Below are 23,972 nucleotides of genomic sequence, written 5' to 3'. Positions count from 1 at the left end.
AGCTTGCAGGGCTGACGGGGTATTTTTGGGCACTCTGACTAATTGTCAGGACATATGCTGTGCATTCTTTACAAGGAAAAACAAAGCTGCAAAGTCCCCTCCGGTGAGGCCTATGGGGTTGGATTAGTCACAGAAGTTATTCTCAGTAATTCTCTGCTTTGGGAGGGTTTGATTCCATTTCCAACTCCCGAGAAGGGTGTTTTAAAATGGAGGAAGGTGTCCGTTTCCTTGCAGCTTGATACCAATAAAAAAGGCTGAGCCACGTTGCACCAACAACAAGGGCAGAAGTGACAACCCTTCACCTTGGAGTGACTCCAAATTCACAACTGCTTTTTTTGCATCACACCACATCGGCATTCGCTCGAAGTGCCAAGGGACGTGCTCCAGGACAGCCTGGAGATGTGCTCCAGGACAAGCCAAGGAAAGGACACTCATTTGAGGAGCATGAGGAGGCCCACAAGCACCCACACACTTGTAAGATGGAGCTGTGGTGCAACCTCCTGAGACGCCTTGCTCTGGTCCTGCATTGTCACACATTTCCTCTGCTGAAACAAATGTCATTTAACTTTCCCCTTTTCCCAGGCATAGTTTGCGGCCAGAGTTCCTTTAAGCCACTGTTCATGCTAATACTCTGCAAATCAGCATTTCAAGTCTCTCATTAAAGCCCTGTTCATTTAACAGCTGCACACCACCCTGCTCAGCCAGGCTCTTTGCCCATCTCCTCTTTCAGGGAAGTCAGAAACCTTGCTGGACTAGGAGACCACTCGCTCTGCTTCTACTGGACATGCCTTGGCTGCTCCTTCCCAAACTGACTCCCAAATACAAAGACTCAGGTAAAATCAGAGAAATCATCCAGGCTTCATCATCCAGGCTCTTCAAGAAGAGCCTGAAGCCCTGATAAATGAGTATTTTGCCAGCCGTGTCCCTTTTCCTCCTCCAGACTCAGGAGCGAGGTGCTCCTCACTCAGCAGTGGCAGAGCCTTGATGCACAGCAGACAAAGTCCTCCTCAGAGGCCATCTCCCGAAGAGGAGCATCTTTCACCCATCTCCTCAGCACCTCAACAGCTCTTCACTCTCACGCCAGTTTAAGGCAGCACTCACCCGGCTCAATTTCTTTATACTTACTTACTAAGGCAACAAAGCCTCTGTGTGCAATATTGCCACAACACTCAGGGACACGCAAGCCCAGAGCAGCCCATGTTTCCCCATCACTGTGTGAGATCTGAGCACACTTTGCTCTTCAGTCTCAAAGCTGTTTTAATGCTTTAACCCTCGCTGCTGCCACCCCTGTGCTGCTGGCCCACACATTTCTGCTTTTCCTTCCTCTAGCATACAAACATCAAACCTTGCTCTTTTTGCTCAGCAGAAACACTGCACCAAAAGCGCACACATCTCAGGGTGACAAGAGCTCTCTGAAGTCTCCACCAGTGCTTTCTGCATATTTTTCCCCTAAGCTGCACAGCAATTTCCACTGAGAATAAGTGTTGTCAATTCAATTTCTAATAGCGGCATTAAAATGTATGAGCCATTTCTCTGGAGTCAGGAATAATTTTTTCAAAGTGCCTGTGTGCTACAAGAACATAATTCTCATTTTTCATAAAGCTATCAGGATCCCAGGTCTCCCTGGAAATCATGTCAGATCAGAGCTGGGCAAGGACTACACCGAAGAGCGTTCTCCACGGGGTTGGTTGGAAAACACTCACTCAAATTAAAAAAAAAAAAAAAAAGGAACAAATATCTAAAGTTTTCATCAGAGATAGGATTCAGTTTCTGCCAAAACCAGGGGGACCCAGCCCAGCCCTCAGCCCAGCCCTGGTTTGCAGCATCGCAGCTGAGCGCCTCGATGGAGGCTGTTTGGGGGGCTGGCAGGGAGCGAGCAATTTGCCTCCCCCCGACACCCTCTTGCTCCACTTCTCGGGGAACCTAGCAAAACCGCAGTCACTTTGGTGTCTTTGGAAATGTTAAGATCAGTAAACTAATACTTGACAAGACCTAACAGAGACAGACCAGCCCAAAGCAGTTATGGGGAGGCAAGGTTATTTATGCTGCTAAACTGAATTTGCTCCACATTTGCTGGAGCAGCAATTGCCTTCGTCCCTCACCTCCACGGGGACAGGCCAGGGACTGGGACTCCTCTCCCGCCTTCCCACCGCAGGTCTCACAGCAGCAAAGCACGCTACAGCATTACTATCAGTGCTCACTCTTGGAGCGATGGGCAAAGCCTACAGGCTGTTACATTTATCATACAGAAACCTCGGAATAAGAAAAATAAGATACTTAGAAGTGTGCTTAAATTTATACACAGAAATAAACCAACTGGAGTTGGTACAACCACTTATGTGTTTCATTAAGCCATCCTCTGCTCTGTGGCTGGATCCATGCCCAAAAAATGATTTTGTTTTCTTTTTCAAGTAGCAGTGAGACAATAAATTGAGGGACAACGAGTAACACAGTCCGCAAAGGGAAACAACCCTTCTCAGTACAATTGCTGCTGGCTGTCAAGCTACTGTCCAAATCAAACTACCACAGGATCGGCTCCATAAGACAAAAAAGCGGTGTTAATTGCACACAAGTGCCAGAGAAAACTGTCAAAAAGCTAAAGCAGATGTGAAGCAGTGGCTTGCTTTCTCTTAAAATGAGCTTGTGCAGCTGCATTACATGAGAGCCCACAAGCGCCTGCATTCCCCTGGGAACAGGGCAGAGCCACAGGGAAAGGGAGAGGTTTCCAAATCCTCAGCAACTTCTCTAGCAATTATGAGGGACTCTACTGAGTGTGAGACTCTACTGTCACCTTGCTAAATTACATCTATTAGGCCAAATTCTCTTCTCAGCTGTGCTAGAGCCAGCCCAGTAGCAAGGCTTGCCTGCTTTATACCAGTGTTGAGCCAGGTTAGACTCGGTCCTGGCCAAGCCCAGGATCTGAAAAGTATGGCAGTGATTTCAGCTGCGCAGAGGCAGCCAAAGAAGCAAACATGCCTTGGTACCAGGAGGTGAAACAGTGGGGTAAGGACAGGCTGCTGGAGGAGGACACAGCCAGGAGAGACATCGCAGACCTGCAGGGATGCCTGTCCCACCCCCAAAACCCAACACCTACTGCTCCATGGCACAGAAGAGAGGAGACAGAGAATATCAAACCCCACATCGAATAACTCACATGCACACTACACAAGCGGTGCCTCATCTCCAAAGGGCCACTGAAAGCAAAAGACAAAATGCCATGGAGCAGCCCGTTAGCTGCCTACCAGCTCAGTTATTGGCAGCACGGGGGATGTGGCAGCCAGGGCACAGGGCTCTGCCATACAGCGGAGTAACGCAGGCTCAAAGCCAGCCGCTTGGGTGGCACAGGCACTCCTCTGAGAGTGCTCCCAGCTCTGCCTCAGCTATAAAAGGCAGATGCATGCAGGTGAACTCATGCTTCTTTCACCCGAATCTCACTTGGTTGTAACTCCTCACGTTAAAAATCACCTTCTTCAAATGCCACCCAACCCAACTGTTAGGGTCTCATGAAACCCTTCCCTAGAGCTGATCGCTGAACATACTAGCAGCTGTGACACAGAGCTGCCCGTGATGCTGAGGGACTTGGTTGTGTCACCAAAGCATTTTCCGCATGGCCCCAGAGAGCAGCTAGAAGAAATCCACCCACAGGCCTGGAAGGGATTTGCAAGAACACAGAGACCTGTCACTCAGTGCTTGTAAAATTATAATAAAAGACTTCCAGAACATAAAAATACCTCTGCTGAAACCAACGTGCTGTTTATAGACACAACCTTTGTCCCGTGCTCTAGAATACATTTGGATAAGCCATGCGGTTAATCCAAAAAAAGATTGAGGTTTTGTATCATGTGAGTATGTTTGTGGATTACGTTTCAGGGGCTCAGCTTTTGTCTGCAATTGTGCTGTTGATAATTGGTATCTGCTTTCAATCACTATGTCTTAAAGGGTTTGGTGAACTCCATCAATTGGCCTCGGGCTTATTCGCTGCTCCATCAAGACCTCCACTCCTAACCCCTAGACCTACTGCCCTTTTGTGGTTCATCCCCAAAGGCAAGAGGAGAGCACAAGCAGGAGCACGGGGTGCTGCTCCATGGGTGCCACCGAAAAGGAAAGGGGAGAGTGGATGCCTGGGGAGCACTGCAGGGATGGGCAGACACAGAAAGGTGCCAGGTGCCGTCACCAACATCAGCCCCTCAAACAGCAAGTGCTGGTCTTGGTACTGTTCTGGGTATGTAAACTGGTGGGTGCAATAATGGCCAAATGTATGAGCTCCTGCCGGGGTACATTGCAGCAGGTGGGTCAGGTTTTTCTGAGTCCTTGTTCCAGCGCCTGGAGCAGCAGCAGGGGAGAGGCTCCATGGGTCACATTCACCCATGTAACTTCAGATGCTTAAAACCAGCCCTTATCTACAAGCCAGGCATCACAGTTCACCCCACAATCCTTGCACAGGGAGCGGTTTCCAAGATAGGGGAGAGAGCAGAGGAAGCACTCGCTAAACCCCTGGGGCTCTCTGACCCATGGTCCCACCAGGAACAGCAGCATTTCCAGGAATTGTGAGTGTCCTTGGCTCAGCAACAGCCCCACGCACTGTCCCCTGCACGAGCTCATTTGCAAGGCAAAAGCTTTCTGGCAAAGCAGCTCGCGGAGCGTCCAAATGTCGGCAGAGCAGGCAGCGTCCCTGGCGCTGGCTCCCTTTCCATCCGGCTGCTCCAGCTCAGGCACCAGCATTGCTCAGAGGATGAGCTCATCGCTATTTCAGGTTGAATTTGCACTTGGCCATCTCCCTGGTAACCAAAACAAATTACTCATTGGTTTATAGTAGATTTATTGGTTGTTTGTTTCAGGGTCTAGTGAAGTACACAGAGTTTCACCACACTACAGCAGCGACGTAGCCTGGTGTCGGAGAGCGCGTAGGACGGTATTTGCAGCCATTGCTATGGAGATGGGCTGCGCTAGCACGGGAGGTCAGTGGGATCAGCCCACGGCTGCCTTCCCCTGAGACGTGGAACTGTAAAAGCAGGTGTGCGGCATGGCCTGAGCTCACACACGGCGCAGATGTTGCCACACAGCAGCCCCCTGCCACCCCAGACACCAGGCAGGTGTTGGCCGCCTCCAGCGCAGCAAAGCAGCCAAGGAGAGGCTGCTCACAATCCTCCTCACCCAGAAATCAAAGAATCCTTCCCAAAACAGGTATCTGACACTGGTATATCCACTAACACCAGCTATCGTCAGCTTCATTTCACAAGTCAGAACCATGAGGACACGAGCCAGTTATAGGACTCGCTGCCTGTTTATGCTCTTGGACAGGAATTTTCCCCCATTCATCATCACAGGCAGCAGCACAAAGGGCACAGAGAAGCCAGGGAAGCAGGACTAACTCCACTGTATTTGCCCACAGAGTGCTTGAAAGGAATCAACAGTTCCCGTTTTTCTGTCACACCTAGACCTGAGCCAAGATACAGCTCAGAAGTCGCCCAAATTGCCATGTACATTTAACAGAGGGTTTAGGCTTTTGTTGTTTTTGCTGAATGTGTTTTTGCAAGAAAGAAAAACTCTATCCTGATGATCTCAATCCGGCAATCCAAAACGTTCAGAGGTCCTGCAGACACATAACTGGTGGCTGGGGCCCCAGCCCTGTCTTCCCCGACGAAAGCAGGCAGGTTGTGTCCCCTTCCTGCAGGAGACCTGCTGCAAGCAGCCCATCCTGCCACACAGGCAGGTCCAGAGCTTCCACTTTTAGTTGAAAACCGCTAAGGTGATGACGGTATAAAAGGGAAGATTTCAGCAGATGGCATGCTCATGCGTTAAACAAAGAAAAATCAGGATAAAATAAGAGAGACTTCAGTCCCTGCCGAGCACCTCTGTGCCTCCACGGGGCAAGCGTGGGCTGCCTTCTGGTCCTGCTCTGATACTGCCAGCCGTGCCATCTGCAGAGGCAGCACCGAAATTCGTTATACATCAAGTGGCATTTACCTGGCAGGCTGTTCCAGGGTGGAAGCGTGACCGGCTTTCAGTCAGCAGAACAGGGGTAGACAGGAAACAGGATTTGCATGTGCTGAGTGAAATATATAGCTCTGTGTATTTTTAAAGTTAGATGAGAACGGAGAGAGAGAGGGATTCTTGCACCCTCGACTGCTCACTACTGGCTCTCCTATGGTACTGTCAGAAGCAAGACCAGGTCGAGACACTGCTTAGAGATCACCAGGGAATTTTAAAGAGGAAACAAATCAGTAGGAATTACTTATATTTCTGCATCAGGACTAAATTAGGACCACACAGCCCGCTGCTTCTGGAGGCACCGTCTGCATTTGCATTCCCTCAAACCACCAACAGCCCTGCAGCAAATGCTGTACAGAAGAGCAGGATGCAGTGCCTGGCCCACAGGATGCTAACAGGATCCTAACGCTGCCTCAGCAGGTCGTTAATCTGAACAACTGGTCCACTGGATCGGGTAAATCATGCTAGAAAAATTCTTGTAGTGGCCAGCAGCAGCATGACTGCGCACAGCTGTCCCAGGGTAGCCCATCCCTCAGGATGCAGGTAGTCCTGGGAACAGCACATCTGTGGGATGTTTAAAAAAAGCTCTCTGCTATACCAATAAGAGAAAGGGCAAAGCAAGGGGGCAGAGCACAGAGTGAAAAAGACTCAAAAGTCCAAAAATGAGAAGAGAAGACAGAAGCTGGAAAGGCAAGCAGGCAGTGCCTCAGAAGTGACTAATTCCAAACCTTTGCTCCAGTGTTTATTATAGAAAAGAGAGATAAGAAAGGCAGCTGGTGGTAACAACTGCCAGGAGAAGCCAGTCCCAAGCTAAACAAATTGCAAATGCCTTGCAAGTAGCCAGCCAACTCAGAACGATTCCCATTAGTTGGGGCATTTCTTCAGAAGGAAGTACATTATTTTCTCCCACCCCACCTTGGTATTAGCAATAGGGAAGCTATATTTTGTGTGGTTTCATAGTAACTCTAAGGGTACTCAGCCAGGTACCACTGGAAGCACATGAAAACTGAATATTCCCCACTGAAGGCACTGCGGAAGGGCTGGGACAAAAGCCAACCAGCAGCCAGCTGTGGGTTTAGTACTGACCACTTATTTTTCTTAGCAAGGGAATAAAGGCACATCCAGCACACTGGTCCATAATACAAAGTTCTGGAGAATTGAGTGTTGGTGTTTTGTTTGTTTTTTCTTTGCTGTCTTTGGCCAAACAAAACAATGGAGACCAATTCTTGCTCTGCCAGAAGCTCTGAAGTCCTCTTCTGCTTAGACACCGCTGTGATACAGGAACACTCACATACTGGTGCAGCCACTTTGTCACTAAAGGCAGCTTGCAAGAGTCAAAAGCAAAATAGGTGGATCATCCATCCCTGTGCCAAGCGTGCCTCCAAAAAAAAAGAGTCCCTTGGCGCATCCAGCACATGCAAGTGCTTGTTAACAGTGGTCCCTTAAACCCTTCATGTCAGGACATGGACACCATGGAACTAACCATCATTTGAGTTGAAGCTCCCCTGTCTCAAAGCATCAGGGTCTCTGATGTCTTGAAGACAAGTGGGAGGATTTTCCCAAAGGAAAAGCATTTTTCAGCTATTTATCCTGTTCTTCCTCCCATCTACATCACAGATGTACAGATGTCAGAACTTGTTGAACTGTTGCACTACAGTAAAATAAGAAGTAAATGGACTCTGGAAGATTTTATTCCAAGTTATTACACCTCGAGATACACCTGTCAGGCAGCTCCTGTGAGGCGGATTTTATTCTTTTCCACTCCAGTCTGGTTTCCCCTTTTCAGGAGTAGAAAGACACTGAAAACCAGGAAGGCAAAGAGCCACCCTGCACTGCTTATTCCCAGCAGGAAGAGTTTTTTCCTGTTCTTCCTTTGAGGTCAGGGTGACAATTTGTGCTCTGCACTTGATCCCAGCAGATCACAAACATAGTCATACCCCACTTTTAATCCCTCGCAGGTACTGGCTGTTCGCTGCCCACTCATGCGTCAAGCAGCCAGCTCTGCTGGGCAGGTGAAAGCAGAGCTTTCCATCTCCAGTTCTTTTCCACTACACAGGAGAGAGAGATCCCAAGTTACATCAGTCTCTAGGCTCTGCTCAAGAAACAAAAAAGAACAGGCACATCCGTGGAATGAGTGGATCTTCTGAAAACACCATTCTCTCCAAGCAATCTGAGGTCAAGAGGTTTTGAATTTCCTATTTGCAAAAATAATGCAGCTCTGTAATACCATCCAAACCAAAATTGTAACTTTGCCTTAAAGTTTCCAGTCAGGCGCACAGCAAAATACCACCACTTCCACCCTGGGCTGCAGCTCCCTTGCTGTCGGGAACCCTGTCATGGCTGTCCAGCCTTTTCCAGGACACTCTTTAATTTGGCCTTTTTTTTTTTTTTTTTTTTTAAAAAAGATTACTTCCACAGGACCCTTTTTATCCCACTCCAGCACGGCTATAGTACAATCCTTGCTCTGATTTTGAACAGCTCCTAAGTCCTAAATGTCCTTTTAACCCTCTCCTCCCATCGGATGCGAGCCCTATTTGCCACGAAGGACAAGCTGGTTCCTTAGAGGGAGAAGCACAAGAGCATCTGCCCATCATCGGTCCCCCAGACAACACTGCTCTGTCTTGCTCCAACAGCAGGAATTTGCTCTGGCAGCACTCTTGCCACCACACGCACCGGGGTGATGTCCCGGAGCTGGCTCTGTGCTGCCAGTCTACAAGGATCCCAGTCAAAGCATGTCGGGGAGCTGAAACGCACCGGGCTGCACCCTGTGTCTGAACCCAAGGGAAGCCCCAGTGCCTCGGCTCGTACACACTGCCAAATGCTGCAGACAGGGTTTTGCCAGAGCACGGGGATTACCTCGCTCAAGCCAGAATATATAGCACAGCCCTTCTAAAACTGCGTTGCAGAAGTGGAAACAGGCATTTATCTAAATAGCATTTAATCCTTTAGAGTTCTAGTGTCCCAAGAGCCATCTGGTTAAAATTCCTCTCCAAATCAGGATATCTAAATGAAACATGAGGTCTCTTTCTTCCTCCCACACTTGCTCTGCCAAAATCAGACATAAAATGACTGATCTCAGACTTTTGTTGTATTATCCCCGAGTCTTCCATAATAAAGAAATGGAAAAAAGGAAGGAAAGAAATCACAGTGAATCAAGCTGAAGCATCTTGACTAAAGCTGACAATGTGTTTTTCATAACAAAAATCACAGGTCAGGTCTGGGAAGGTTCCTTATATACACATTATTTCCATTACCTTTTCAAGCAAAAGTTATGCTGCCTAACCAAAGTTACAGAACTGCATCTGAAACCTCAGCTTTGCTACCTAAATTCCCCAGCGTGCCCCCCAGAAGGGGGGTAAGCTCAAAAGGGCATCATTCACATAGGCTACTGCTGATGGGGCAATATTATTCCTGACTCACATCAATATTATCTCCGCTGAAGCACATTTCCCAGCTCCCCCATGCTAGGAGCTGTGGGTTCATAGCACTAGCAGCAAGTAGGTTTCCAAGACAGAGATGGGGAAGGCAACCACACAGGTGTGGTGCTCAGGAACAGTGGGATATCCTGCAACACTGAACAATCCTATTTTCACATAGGTATTACACAAAAAGAATTGGTTCCTGGGGGTAAGGAAGGCAGTTACGTAAAGCTTGCGTTATATCCTAGTGCAACAGACATGGACTGTAAGTTACATTTAGGGGTATGGGCCTAGGTGAGAAATAAAATGCATCCTACAGCATCATTCCCTCATTCGAGAGCAGGGACCCGACAGAACTCCCAGGAGCTGCTTCGTGCCATATGTCTAGATTTTCCATTCATGGTGCAGTTCGATGGAGAGGCTGTTTCCGAAATAAAGGCCAGCCAAGATGGGCTGAAGAGTGTTTACATTCAAGTGTTTGAGTACCATAAACGATGCCTCCTTTTGAACAGCTGCCTTTATTTACACCCAGGCAGAGAATTATACCAGCATACGTGGAAGCAAGCCATCATTCACAGCAGGGAATAACTTCTCCTGTTAGAAACGCTTCAAGAGACCAATCCTACAGACCTCTCCTGGCCAAAATTCCCTAAGAGCAGTGCAACTCAGAAAGCAGCTATAAAACCCAGCCCTAAACTGGTTCCTTAGAGCTCCAGTACAAAATCGGAACAGTTAAATTTCTGTTGTGCTGAGCTCTTGTGGTGCTAGCTCTGAAACACCCCCATTTTTCTGTCAGGTATTAGTCAAAAATGCATTTTTATATACTGCATTCTTTACCAGGAAATTAGGAACTAGTTTGTATTCAAGAATGCTGTGCTAGTGGGGGAAATAAAAAAAATTTAAAAAAGAGGGTGTTGTCACTGAAATGAAGTATGTGGGTGCTTTAATCGTTAAAAAAGAAAGTTTAAATTTTAAAGCCATATTTGGTTGCTTGATCAGCTATTTACTTTGTACATCATAGCTTAAGAATTTAATGAGTTTCCTTTCTGAAAGTTAAAAAAAAAAAACTTCCTCTCAAAACAAGGTAAGAAACTGTTTTAGATGGAAACTAAAGAAGAAACTGTTTTAGATGGTAGATGGATTGTTTTAATCATTTTTCCCTTTCATATGCTAGAGTACAGTGATTTAAAAAGCAGCTACATCCATTTCTAGACCACAGACTAGCTCCTGCTTATACAAGGTGAACTGAACCAGAGTCATATGCATTAACTTATCTTTTGAACAGTTGATAAAGAAAAGATTAACGACAGAAACACCCATCTCGCAAATACACAGGTGAATAGTTTCACTCATACACGTAACTCCACAAATACAGATAGATACAAGGGTGCAGTATTTGCATAAAGTTAAAGGTGTTTGCATTCACATGGGGACAGCTGCAAGTGTGGCTTGTTAGAAAATCCACAACTGTCCAATACTCCATAATACAGAAAGAGGAAGATGTAATTATTAGCTGAAAGCTTGCATTTCCACCTTCCCCAATTCTGTTAGAGCCAGCATGTTCCCACAGTTCAGTGGGTATCATTCCCTGCTTTCCAAGAACATCACATCACCTGAGGAGCTGACAAAACAGCCACTAGTTTAGCTATTTCCTCCTCAGCTGTCATTAAAAACTTCCAACAGGCACATCTGATCCCCCGCCTCGGAAAACAGGCTGCTGACAGCTCACACACAGCTCTGTACCACTGCAAACACTCCCGAAACGCCCACTCGGCTGGGAAGCAAAGAGAAAAAGCTATATTTATACCCCAGTGGCTGCCTGTACTTTCAAAGCCATCACCTTCCAGGAGGGAAGGCACGCGTCAGAGAAAGGATGCGAGAGAAATCAGAAGCAAGAATTCGGATAAATCCCACACCCAAAACACCCCCTAAAACAGAGGCAGTCTCTGAGGTTAACTCGGTGATCCATGAAAAAGTTGTTTGCTAAGAAGAGTGTTTCAGAAGTACGTTGCATACTCACAGACTTCCCGTTTCCCCCAGCCCTGCTCTCACAAACCCTTCCCCGGCCAATTCCCCAGGAGAGCAGCCACAAGGCAGAGGAGACCCAGCACGAACCCTGAAACCCGAAGACCCGCAAAGCGCGGGATGCTGAAAGTCTCCCTGAGCTGCTCGGCAAGATGATGCTCGAGAAAGGAGAGACGGAGGCATGTGCTTACTGGCTGCCGGAGAGCCTGGGAGCTGCTGCGAGGTGGCTGCTGCCCGGAGCAGGAGCAGGAAGGGATGGAGCACAGCTCTCGGCACAGCTGTGCGCGGTGCTGCGGCAGCGGGCAGGACGTGGGAGCGCCTCTGTCCAGGGCTGTGCCTCCAGCCCCTGGCCGGACAGCCCCTGGTTAGACACTTATAGCAGGGAGGCGCGTTGCAAAAAATTAATCCAGCCAATAGCACCGGTCCTGCCTGGGGAGCAGCTGGAGGGGGGGGGAACAGCCTGCTCCTCCCAGGGCCTCTGCACCAGCCCTTTGGGGGGAAAACCCAACCAGCAACGGCACTTGGCTGGCGTGGCTGCTCTCCCACTCCCCCACAGTTGTTGCTGGGACTCATGGGGTTCAGCAGGCTGGGCAAAGCACTGCTACCCCCAGGGTGGCCCCCAGAGCATTTCACACATGGAGAACACAGCACAAAAACTTTGTCTGGGGAGTCAGGGGGAGAATATGTCATCGGTCTCCCATCCTGCCCAAGCTACCCTCTTCCAAAGCTGAAACATTTCCTGGCAGCTCTGCCATGATGTGTGCCACCGTCAGGTTCATAGACAGAGTTTTCCAGGACAGAAAACAAACAGCAGGGATGTGTTTCAAGTCGGCAGCCTGCAGGCAGAGAAGGAACCCGGCTGAAGAGAACACAGTTTAAGCGATACCAAAAGATGAATATTTTCTTCAAAGCAAATATAGAAAAAGTACTGTCAGGTGGCAAATCATTCCTACATTTAAACAAATCTGCCTGTTTGTGCTGCACACCAGGCAAATCTGAGACAACATTCACTTCTGGTTTTCCCCCATCCCTTATCCCATTTGTTTTCTGCTCATATATCTTCCAACTTTGTCCTGCTTTCTTCCATGCTCCTCCTATTGGATACATAGCCCAGCAAGTTTATTTTCCACAGGAGGTGCTTGGGTTGGAGCTCTTGCATTACAAATAGGTTTTTGTGGTGCCTTAGAGAACCACAGAGCTTCTGAGTAAAGACAGGAGAGGCAGGGTGAGTACTCTGGGTATACCACTGCTATCCTTGGAAAGCAGATCACAATACATGGGCCAAGGGATTTCTGCTTGTTTAGTAAAAAGAAAAACACTACACTGGAGTAAACACACTCTTTCCAGAAGCATCTGCATTTCTGTGTGTCTGTTTTTCCATGCAAACAGGTGAGTACCACATTCTTCCAACATCCCCATCATCCACATTAACAATGTTCCTTGCAGCTACAAGAAAGCTGGGCTGTCCTGAAGTTCAAGGCTCAGACTGTCACCACCTGCCAAGAAAAATTTCAGGCATACATAGAATACAGATATGAAACACCCATATTATTTAGCATTATAGACTGAACTGATCCATTTTCACAGAAATCTAAATACTCGTAGGAAATCTAAAAGCTGTCTAGAATCTAAACTTGCTTCTTTTTTTTTTTTTCTTCTCCCAGCAGCTCTCCCAATCCACATAAAAACTTAGTTACCATCAGAAAGAGGTTTTCCCTAGTGGCTCTCTCAACAGGAACTTAGCAAAAGCCTCCTGACAAGAGGTGGACGGGTCATTACCCCTGCCACCACAGGGGTATTCGGGGACTGACCCTGCATCTTTGCAGATGCATCTTGGAGGAGCACAATCACTCTAATGAGCAAGCAGGCCCGCTGGCAGGTACCTGCAGCCCACCAGCAGTGCAACAAGCGCAGGGAATAGTGCCTGCCTGCCACCAGGACCCTCCACCTCCTATTTAAAACGTTAGACGCCATCTACAAACAATGCAAACTGGAGATTTCACCGTCAAATCCCAAACACCAGCCACCATCAAAAACAGCTCTAAGGTACAATGTCTATCAGCCTAATGGCATAGCAGCTAAACAACAAAATCTATTTAAGGTGTTCCATGTCGCTATTACAAGTCCCCCCATGATTACAGCAGAGCAAAGTGTTATTTGAGCAACTCATTGCTCTCCTCAGACTTCAGCTAAAAGCCTGGTCCTGCACACACTGCTTTCTCCAGACCCCATTGGCTTTCCCGGCCAGCCTCATAGGCACAACATCACATCCAAAGAAGCAGCAGAATAAAGGGCCATGAAGGCGCGTGGCACAGAGAACTGCTCTGCCCCACCTTCAGTATTGCTGCTCCTGACAGCAAGTGAGTGTTCGCAGTACCAGACCTTAAATCTGCAGACTTAAGATGACCTATATACCTGACACAGAAAAATTTAAGCACTCTTAACCTCACACATATCAAAACAGCAACTTAAATCTGTTTGAAAAAAAAAAAAAAAAAGTGATTTAGAAAGTAAAGACAGTATGCAACTGAAGTCAAAGAAAAGGCACTCAGGCATTGTTGTATTACAGATACAACATGGCACTATAAAAGCCTCTGCCAAAGTGCTGTATTAAACAAGAATAAACTGCAAGAATGACACAACTCATTTCACAGGGCTGAGACAACTCTGAGTCAACCCCACACTATCACCATTGCTTGCTAAGGAATATACCCAGATATTGCACACACTGATTTTTGGCAAACACAGTAAAACTTTTTTTTTTTTTTAAAAAAAAAAAAGAGGATTCTAATGTATCCTTGACTGGCTATCCAAACAAAATGAACTATGGGCAGAAGCACTTAAAACTAGGTCGGTTGAATTACTCACCCAAAAGCTAACTACTGGGAAACTTTATTTGGAAATAGCGGAGCTCATACAGTTGGGCAAGGAAGCCGCTTCACAGCGGAGTGCCCTGCAAGAAACCTCACGGAGCAGGACAGTACCCCCCACAAAAGCACAGATCTTACCTGAGGGCAGGAGATCTTGTCCACACTGCAAGGAAGAAGGCATCGAATATTTCGCCACTTTGAGACCTCCAGTCTGTTTTAATTCAGTCACTCTGCATCCACAGAGGAGAAGTCTTCTGCACCATCGGGCCCATTTTTTTAAGTCGATGCTCTTCAGAAGGAAGCCATTTTGGGGTACATCCATGCAGAAGGAGGTTCGCGCACCACTTGGGAGGGCTTGGCTGTCCTCCTGGTTTCCACACACCATGCTGGGGGTGACATGCCCCACACAGCGCTCCCAGGCCAAGGCTAACAGCAGTTACAACCACCCAGTGTGAGGGAACGGGGCCACTGCACCCACCTGTCCTCTGTGGGACACCACAGCCATGCAGAGCCACAACAGCTCTCCAGGCCAACACGAGTAGCCTCTCCACATATGCTGGTCTCTTCTCCTGGCATGCAGGATATGAGGGGACCTGACCTGTGCCTCAGCCATACCAGCTGCCTCAGCTCTTCCTTCTCATCACAGCCCGTCCCACAGCTGCCCCACTCCATGTGGGGGTAATTACCAGTTCCCTCCATTAGCTCTCTCCGGGAAAACCTCCTTTCTCACAAGCAGCATTTCTCCTTCCTACAAAACCAACTGGAAGGGCCCTTTTCTTCTCCCAAATTGCAGCCTGAAGGAGGCAGCCATTTGGGGGCTTCAGTTGTGCAACCACCACCACCACCTCCTGCCAGTGCATGAGCACAGGAAACCTTCCTGGAGGTGTTTCAAGGGATACAAAAAGAGAGGAGAGAAAGGAAAAAAAAAAAAAGAAAGAAAGAAAGAAAGAGGGAAGTAGATGCAGCAGTCTCCCTGCCCTGCACTGCCCCACCATTTTGCTGCTCAGGGGACAGCTCGTGGCCAAGCTGAGCCCCCACCCTGCAGGCAGCTGGGCCTCACCTGCAACGCACTAATTACCGTGCAGGCCATTAGCAAAACGTCTCCAGGCAGGCAAAGTAATGGAAAAGCTGAACTATTTCAGAGTCATTCCTCTTGGGGAGTAAGGAAGGGTGGGGCTTTGGGGGTTTTATAACGGTGTGGTTAAAACATCGGTGATGTAAACCCTTTTTCCACAGAGTTTAATGTGCTCAAGTGGCTGGGCTGCCTCAGCCGAGGAGCAAACCATGGCTCTGGGCCATGTGCACCTCTGCAAAACACAGGCATCAGTCAGCTCTCTGAAATAGGAAGCAGAAAGCAAAGCCTGAAGAGCAATGGCCAGCTCAACCAGTGAACCTCAGTAGGAGATGGGTGCCCCATCATTTCCACCTCACTGTTGTGGAGCGCAGTGAAGGGCAGTATGCATGCACATGTTCAAAGAAAAAAATTACTGAAGTATTGGTATGACCTTGCTAGCTGGAAAAGATGCTAGAGCAATGCACTACAGACAGCAAACCCATCCAGGTCCAAGCGGGATTTGCTTAGATTTTGCTCAGCTTCTTTTTCTCCAATACCAGGTGGTAAATAAAACTGTAAAACAGAGAGCACCACTGACAGAATAAGGCTTCTGCAGTAAAACCAGTCTTTGCTTACAATGTAATTCTTCCTGTCAATGTAGTTTGGACCCTACACACATGCATATGTAAAAGAGGGGGATTAAATTGCTGCTGAGGGGTATCTATGGATGGTTCTCCACCTGTGGCTGTGCAAACCAGTAAAGGATGAAGTAGGAAGTTCTCCTCAGGTTAGGGGGCAGACAGTAAGACACTAAAAAGGCGGGTTGGTTGCTGCTAACCTACTCATCTTTCCACCATTTAATGTCAAAATATATCTGTAGCATAGCCCTATAATGCCATCAGCAAACCCGGATCAACAGATCAAAAGAGATTTTCAGGAACTGGAAAATCACCTGCTGAAAGACCAATAGCAAATATGCCTTTGAGTAATTACAGTGACTGCGTTATTCAAGGCATCACTGCTACTCAGATTTTCCTGAGTGACACCAGAACCTGCACTTTGAGAGAGTATCTAGCTAGAGATCGTTCCCACCTTTAAAAAGCAACTGCGGGGAGGGCTCAGCTATCAGGTTAAGAGGAGCGGCTGTGTCAGCCTGCCTGTTGTCCTTTGGCAGAGGCCAAAATGCTTCTCCCAGTACAAACAGCTCCTCCTGTCCATGGAAAATTATGAAGGTGACTCCCATTTATAAAGGATGATGCACCAGGGCCCTGCAAAATGGACGCATCTGTTGGCTCTGTGGGTACATTTTGAAAAGGCAACACAAATGAAGGTTTCCACCTCTCTTTCCAGCAACAATATAAGTTTTCAAAGAATGTTGGCAGCACTGGCAGGCATTTATCTGCAGCCTGCAGGGGGCTGTTCAAACACGAGGTTTTCTGCCAAGGGTAGGGCTTGAGGTTTTCTGCTGCACGGTTATTTGAAGCTCAGCATTTCCAGCCACATTCACACACACGGTCCTTGTGTTGTTTCGTTTCCTCTGCTGCTGGATGCGGAAGCCACAGGGTACCCTGTATGGAGCCATGCTCCAGCTGGGCATACACCCATGGGATACGCTAGCCCTGCAAGCGTGCACACTTCTGCTTTGTCCTCCCCATGTACAAGCCTCTTTTGGTCTTACGGTTTGTATAAACCTTGTCTAACTGCCTTGCAGAGCCCACAGACTACAGCATGGGGAATAGTCTGGGCAAACAAATAACTTTGCTCATGCAGAACTACTGCTATGACTAAAATTTTTCGGCCACCATCCACTGAAGTCAAGTAAGTTTCCATTGACTTCAACAGCTGCTGGGTCACAATTTGTTTAAGTGTTTCCAGACTTCGGCCCTTCCAGCAAACACCTTGGCCAACCCCTTAACAATAACTGAAATCCATCAAATATTTGAGTATTTGCATAAGCAAACCAGATAAAATTTGAGACAAGGTTTGGTTCTTCTTAGTCTTTATCTATTATCAATTCTGGGTGGATACATATCCAGAGAGATTTATCAAACAAAGGATACTAATAGCAACGAGGTAAACTGATGGCAATATAATATCAGGTTTTACTTTTAACATACCAAGGGGATTTGTGAAGGTATCTGTTATCACCACCAAAAACATGCTTATTTTTATCTTACTATACATAATTACCCTAACAGTGTTCTTTTTCCTTGGTGTCAGGCTCACCACAAGTTTCATGTTCCAGATTTGAAAAATAGCTTCCAGGCATCAGATCAAAATTAGGCTCCTTTATTAATTTTAGCTTTAGATTTTAGTCTCGGGAAAAAAATAATAATAATAATAAAAAAATTCAGGGTACCCACAGGCTAACATAAGTAAAATAAGTGTTTTAATGGCAAAGGAGTTTTTCAAAGCATGACAAATTTAATTTTACTTGAGTCTGCAGCTAAAATCAAATCAATTAGAAAGCTGAGGACCATGAAAAAACACACACAACTGGATTAGATCATTGAAACGAATATGAGAAATGATAGGCACAGCATGGACTGAAACTTAGAGAGTTAGCCTACAGCTCAGGGAACCAAAATTGAATTCCTCATCCTGCTACAAATGTCTTGCTTGACTTTGGCTGAGTCATGTAACATCTGTCCCTCAGGCGCTACCTGCCTGGCTCTGAGGCTGCGGTGTAGACGTAACCCAGAAAGGAGTAGTTGTGCTCAGCAGCGCCTGCAGTCCCTCACATTCCTGGTTTGTGGCTGCCTTCACCCTGTCTGCATGCCCAGGCTGGAGGGGTTCACCTGATCTCACTTGGGTTCCTGCTTGTACAAAAGGGCATAACAGGACTTTTTTTTTTTTCTTTTTCCCTAGAGAGGGCTGCATCAAAGAATGAACTGCTTGGCTTCTGTTTAAAATGCAGACTTTGCAAATGAAACTGATAGGTAGAAAGAGAGAGGAAGCAGCAGGGAGAGGTCGAGATATCAGCTGTAAAAGCAAGCGCCCATGGAAAAGAAAGAGGTTCACAAAGCAGAGCTGGAGACAGCAGCAGCACTGCAAGGGGCTCACACAAACCTCCTCCGCTGCCACGGCCTCTTCCAGACCACTCTGCTCAGATATGGGACAGGACATGAGAGTCACACGCCAGTCCCCTCCACTGTCAATGTCTTCATGGGTGTCTGAATGAAAGCCTTGAGCTGTCAAGTCTTAGTACGTGCTCTGCTGGCTCTTCACAATTTTATATGACTCACAGTTAATGCCAGTGAAAGTCTTAGTAAGAGAACAGCATCTGAAGTGATGGAGAAGCTTGAATTTGGTGTGTTCCCAGGTACCACCATAAGCTCACCACATGGAGATTGTGCCACATCACGGAGCAAAGTGGGGAACAAGGCTGCTTGTCCCAGGACAGGGATGGGATCAGCCCAGGGGCTGGAGCTGACACAAGTCTCCAGCTGAAGAGACTTCTAGCCAAACCAGAGTCAAGTCCTTTTCTTGTACATAAGGGTTCTGGAAATCATATTTACTACACAGCCCTGGGCTGACGGTAATAAAAGAAGCCAGGTCACACCTTTCTGCCTGTTCTGCTTGTTGCTTGTGCCCAACAGTACTGGCCATATGAGTATTCTTACCTTCTCTCTCAATTCAATCTCTCCTTTCATGAAAAAGCTTTTATTAAAATTATACGGCTATTTATAGAAGGTTTAGTCTCTAATAAGGTTGGGGGAGGAGGGTTATTACCTATGTCAAACAAGGTAACAGTATCCCCTTAAACTGTGTGCTTCATGTTGGCTTCATAGTTAGGCAAAAAGAAAATCTGAGTGCTTTTCAAAGGCTTTGTATCACAAACAACAACAAAAAAAGAAATAGTCATGGGAAAATTACAGACTGTTTGGCACTAAGGAAATTATGAATGCAATTTCCTGAGTTCTGTGCTGAAAGAGCTGCAGTAAATAGCTGTCAGGCAGCTTTCTCTACCAAAAGATTTTAGACATGATACCAGTCTGTGAAGGAGATTTGTCTGTGCTGGACTTTTGCTTTCCTTCCATTTCAGAACAGATTTTTCAGCTGATTTAGTTCAGCTGCACAAAGGGAGCATGGGTGAGTTTTCTATGGTTTAAACCAAGTTTTCTGGGAATCAGCTTTTATGTGAAAAATGAGGAAGCTCCCATTTTAGCTGAACTCTGCTGAAGAAAAGTGATTTAAAGATGGGTTGCAGTCAAAGCTGAAAAAGACCCAAGAGAAAGATCTCAGATATATGCATGCATATAGACAAACTGTCTTTCTGCCACTTCCATACTGAAATAAATACCTTCAGTAAAAACAGATTGTGAGGTTTTTTTTCCCTCGGCAGCTCCGGTGAGGGTTGGGAACAGATGAAGGAACTAAACCAACAGCAGGGAAAAATATTTGGCAGTAGAGACTTTGGATCTGGGGAAGAACGTGAGAGGTATGCCGAGGCCGTTTAGATTTTGACAAATGAGCAGCAAACTGCAGCGCAGGGTGGCGGAGCCCGTCTGCACAGGCTGGAGGCTGATGCACACATTGACCTCGTAGTGGTACCAAAAGCATTTCTGCGCAGCATCCACACACTCACAGTAGGGCCCGGGGGGAGGATATGGTCCTGAAGGGATGTGCTCCAACGGAGCGTCACTAGAGACGTCTTACTGAGGTGTCCTTGTCCTCCTTACCCCAAGAGGAGAAGGCCGCTGGGTGCTGTGTATTCACTTCCCACCTCCCTCATGCACAGCAGAGCCGGTCAGTGAAAAACACTGCTAGGCTGACTTTTAGGGACTCAGCATTGCCTCCTGCCCCCTTCCCAGGGCTTCTGGCTAGGATGTGGGAGCTGGTGCCTGGTGGGTGCAGGGGGTTATGCTGTGCTGTGGCACTGCAGCTGGAGCCAGCCCAAGCCCTAGGCACTGCTGCCTCGGAGAAGTGCTGCAGCAATGCCCCTGGCTCCTTCAGAGAGGTTTCTGCCCCTCGAGCAAGCCTATGAGTGTCCCTGGCAACTCAGAGCCACAAACATCGAGTGGTAGGAGCCAAGAGGGACCAGCCAAACACGAAACCTGGTAACTGGGGTATAAATATTTACACTCTGCGCCTTGGCTCTACTCATTCTGCTGCATCAGGAGCACGGCCAGACAGAGAAGGCCAGGTATTAACTGTCCCACTTGTTGTGGTCCGGGACTTCCAGACGGACCATAATCCCCACCGCCTCGATGTCCCGGGTCAGATCCATGCCCCAGAAAGCTGCAGGTGCTCCTCACGCTCCTCTTCATAGCCTGAGGGTGCCAATGCATCGTCTTCCAGTCTCAGCATATCTACAGCATTAGATTTGCCCCACTCCTCCCCAAATCAGCCGATCCTTGCAGCCCAGCCTGCTCTGTGCTGCTGCTAACACAGCTGCTCCAGTGCCCTCTGGGCACAGCTGCCCGACCCCGGCTGTCTTCTCCTTGGGGCGATGCAATTCAGCCTTGCGAGCACTGCTGAGGCTTGGTGCTTGCTATGAAATCTCTGGGATGATCGCTTTTTTCCAGGGAATATTTTACTCAGCCCCTACACCCTTGTCACGAGTGCCATCAGTCTATTATCAGCTCTGTCATCGGAGCACAGGCTGATTCCAGCTGAAGCAACAAGTCGCTGATGGGAGCTGAGTTTAGGCATGTAACTGTGCCAAACGGCGCTGGCATCTCTCTAGCGGGACAATAGCACTGAGCCCTTTAAGGCATCTGGCCCAAAGCTAAGGCATTTTATCGACAGCAAATATCTCTGCAACAAAGCTCCAGCTGGTGAACCAGCCCATGCAAAGCAGAAATGAAGTCACAGGGGAAATTCATTTGCCTTTTGTAACAATTTGGGCATTCTCATGTAAGCAGCAGACACAGCTCTGAAATCCCAGGGTGGAAAACATGACCCGGACATATCTTGTGCTTTTGCAGCGTTATATCACTCACTTCACCAGGTAGTCACGTCTGCTCTGTCAGAGGAATCCAGTCTCCAGCTATTGCCTTGGTTTTGTACCTTGAAAAATGGACAGCAATGCAAATAGTGACCTTAGACCACACAACCAGACATACCTTAGCTAAATAGCTTTATGTTTATTCCAAATCTAAAAAATACGGTGGAGTATCTGGAGAAGGGAAGAAGACTGTATTAATTCTGTCATTGAGAAAGAGGCATTTCCAATTCTCTCTTATTACAGATCTCAAAACCTTCAGAGGCTAGGAGAATTCACACAATGCATCCTGAAGCACCAGTGATTAATATTAACTGCCTGGGAAAAGGGAGAAGTCAGCAACACTGCATCTGTTGTTCCACTTCCTCTTGTACCTCTGGAAGATTTAGGAGCAAGCTGTATCACAGAAGAGCAGATTTAGCCATCCATCACAGTGTGCAGAGGAGCTACTTCAAGGTGCTGCAGAGAATGAGGATACAGCGGGGAGGTGAGAGACAGACACCCTGGCAGAGAGGTGGCAATAGCTTCTCTTGCTGCATTTGGAGAATGAGCAGATCAGGAGCTTGTCATGGACCATGGACACCAGGCCATGGAGGGAGGAGGAGGGGGGAGGTGTCCTTGGCAGAAAGATCAGGCCGAATTCAGGGTACAGAAGTCCCTCATGGACAAAAAGTGCTCAGGAGTAGCTGCGGGGTACCTGCAGCTCTTGGCCATAGTTTAGCTTGTGCCTGCAGGAGGAGGAAGGGCAAGGGAAGTATTCCTGCTGCTGTTTCAGCCTGAGATGAGTACAAAATGCTCTGATGCACCGTGGGCTGGTATTTTCCTATTCACAAAGCATCTTTTGCACCACGGTGCCTTGCCAGCTCAGCACAGCCCGTGTGGGTAGGCTGGAATAACTAACCTTGCCGCTGCTGGGAGGAGAGCTGACACGCTGCATACAGCTGATGGCTTTAATTTATACACTTTTTATCTTTGTCTGCATTCCTGGGAGCTTATGCATACGGGAAGGGGAGCGATGCTCACACGTGTCCTTAGAAGTAGCTGTGACCACACTACTCTGTGAAACACGCCGGGTTAGGAGATTGCAGCCATATAAGGACTCCTGGGGCCAGAGCATCGCTGGCACCCCTCGCGAGGACAGATGGTGGAATTTCCTACAAAAGGCCAATTAAGAAAGATCAAATCCTTTTGTATATATATGTGTCTAAATATTTGACAACAAGTTCAAGGCTCTGCTACCTTGGAGCTATGAACCTTACAGTGTCTCCTGCAGCCTTTAGGGGATCTTGTAGCCCCCCACGCCGCCTCTGAGTGCCCATCATAGACTGTAATGGCTGGATTAAGCAAAAGCACCGAGATGGCCTGCGTAAGGGCTGCATGACCCCACAGTAACATGCTCCAGAGCCCCTGGTTCCCAAATCCGTTCTGAGAGCAGACCTTTGCACGCCTCTGGTGCTGTCCTGCAACACTGAGGAGTGACAGGCTCGACCTCTGCTTTCCCCAGCTTTGGGCTCTCCAGTCTCCCCACGGTATCTCACTCCGAAGCAGCCAACCCACCAAGGCTTCGCCTCGCTTGTTTTGGGGCTGGTCCAGGCATGAAGTGCCCCATCGCCCCAGCGAGCAGGGGAACACAGGGTGCTCATGCCGGGCAGTGCCAGGAGATGTTGCTACGCTTGCACGGGACACGGAGTACACAAACACTGCACTGCCTCTGGGCTCTCTCAGCGCCTGGCAGGTTTCGTTGTGACTGTCAGCAAGGACACCATTTCTTCACCCCCCTGCCTTGCCTCGTCTTCCGGTTATTCTCTATTCAAGCCGAAAGAAAAGGCTTGCACCACTGCAAACAGCCATCACAGCCGCCGACTGGGTGCAGGTGGCAGTCACCCCGCAAAGCCCACAGCCCGTTAGTCTTGCAGGCTGGGTGTTGCATGTGGAGCTTGAAGCAGCTCGGACACTTGGCAGCAGCTCCGGAAAGGCTGCACCCCGGCTCTGGAGGGCCACAGCTGATCCTGCAACAAGCTGGAGACCACCAGCCTTAAACTGCAGCTTCCAAAAGCTTAACCAAAATGAAAACGAACAAACAAAACCCAAGCAGCTGGCTTTAAAGGGTCAAGAAAGGTGGAGTCTCTGAGCACGAGGCCACCTCCAGCCTCCCAGGTGCCAACGTCCAGCCACAGATGCCCAGCTGAGAGCCCTCCCCAAGCTGCCCGACCAAGTGCAAAGGCAGCAGCGAGGCCATCGCTAAGCCAAGCACGTCCTTTGTGAATGCCAGCTCACAGCTGGCTTCAGTGAGAGGGCTCGGTGGACGAGCTGGTGGTGTTGCAATGGGGCATTTTCTCCTTTCTGCAGGTGAAGACTGGAGCTGGGTGGTGGGAAGGCGCGGGGAGCACAGCAGGGGATGGAGGGGGTCTGGAGCAGGGGTGGACTGCAGCCTCTGCACCTGCAGGGACACTGGTGACGGACCATTCCTGGCCTTTCCAATATTGCCATCTAGAGGACCCAGCAAGGACAGGAGATCCTTGCAGGATATGATGAGGAAGATTCAACAGCTTGCCTTTTTTTTTTTTTTTTTTTTTAAATTTTGCCTCACATAAAGATTTTGTCAGCACGGCATGGACGGAGAGCCAAGTGCACAGCACCTGAGAACACAGGATTGCTCTGAAAAC

At 48.1% G+C, this 23,972-nt stretch overlaps 1 protein-coding gene across 2 annotated transcripts in view; it reads right to left on the bottom strand.

Moving 5' to 3' along the window:
- Positions 1 to 11,867, bottom strand: part of FHL1 (four and a half LIM domains 1) — a 29,850-nt gene extending 17,983 nt beyond the window's left edge. Inside the window, exon 1 of one of the 2 annotated variants that reach the window (XM_035541323.1) lies at positions 11,627 to 11,867. The gene's annotated coding sequence lies outside the window, so the exon portion shown is untranslated. The remainder of the gene's footprint in view (positions 1 to 11,626) is intronic. The other variant, XM_035541324.2, reaches the window with a different exon arrangement.
- Between the last annotated feature and the right edge of the window lie 12,105 nt (positions 11,868 to 23,972).

Source organism: Cygnus atratus, chromosome 13, assembly GCF_013377495.2.
Source record: "Cygnus atratus isolate AKBS03 ecotype Queensland, Australia chromosome 13, CAtr_DNAZoo_HiC_assembly, whole genome shotgun sequence".
Lineage (NCBI taxonomy): Eukaryota > Metazoa > Chordata > Aves > Anseriformes > Anatidae > Cygnus > Cygnus atratus.
This window is presented reverse-complemented; position numbering and strand designations above follow the sequence as displayed.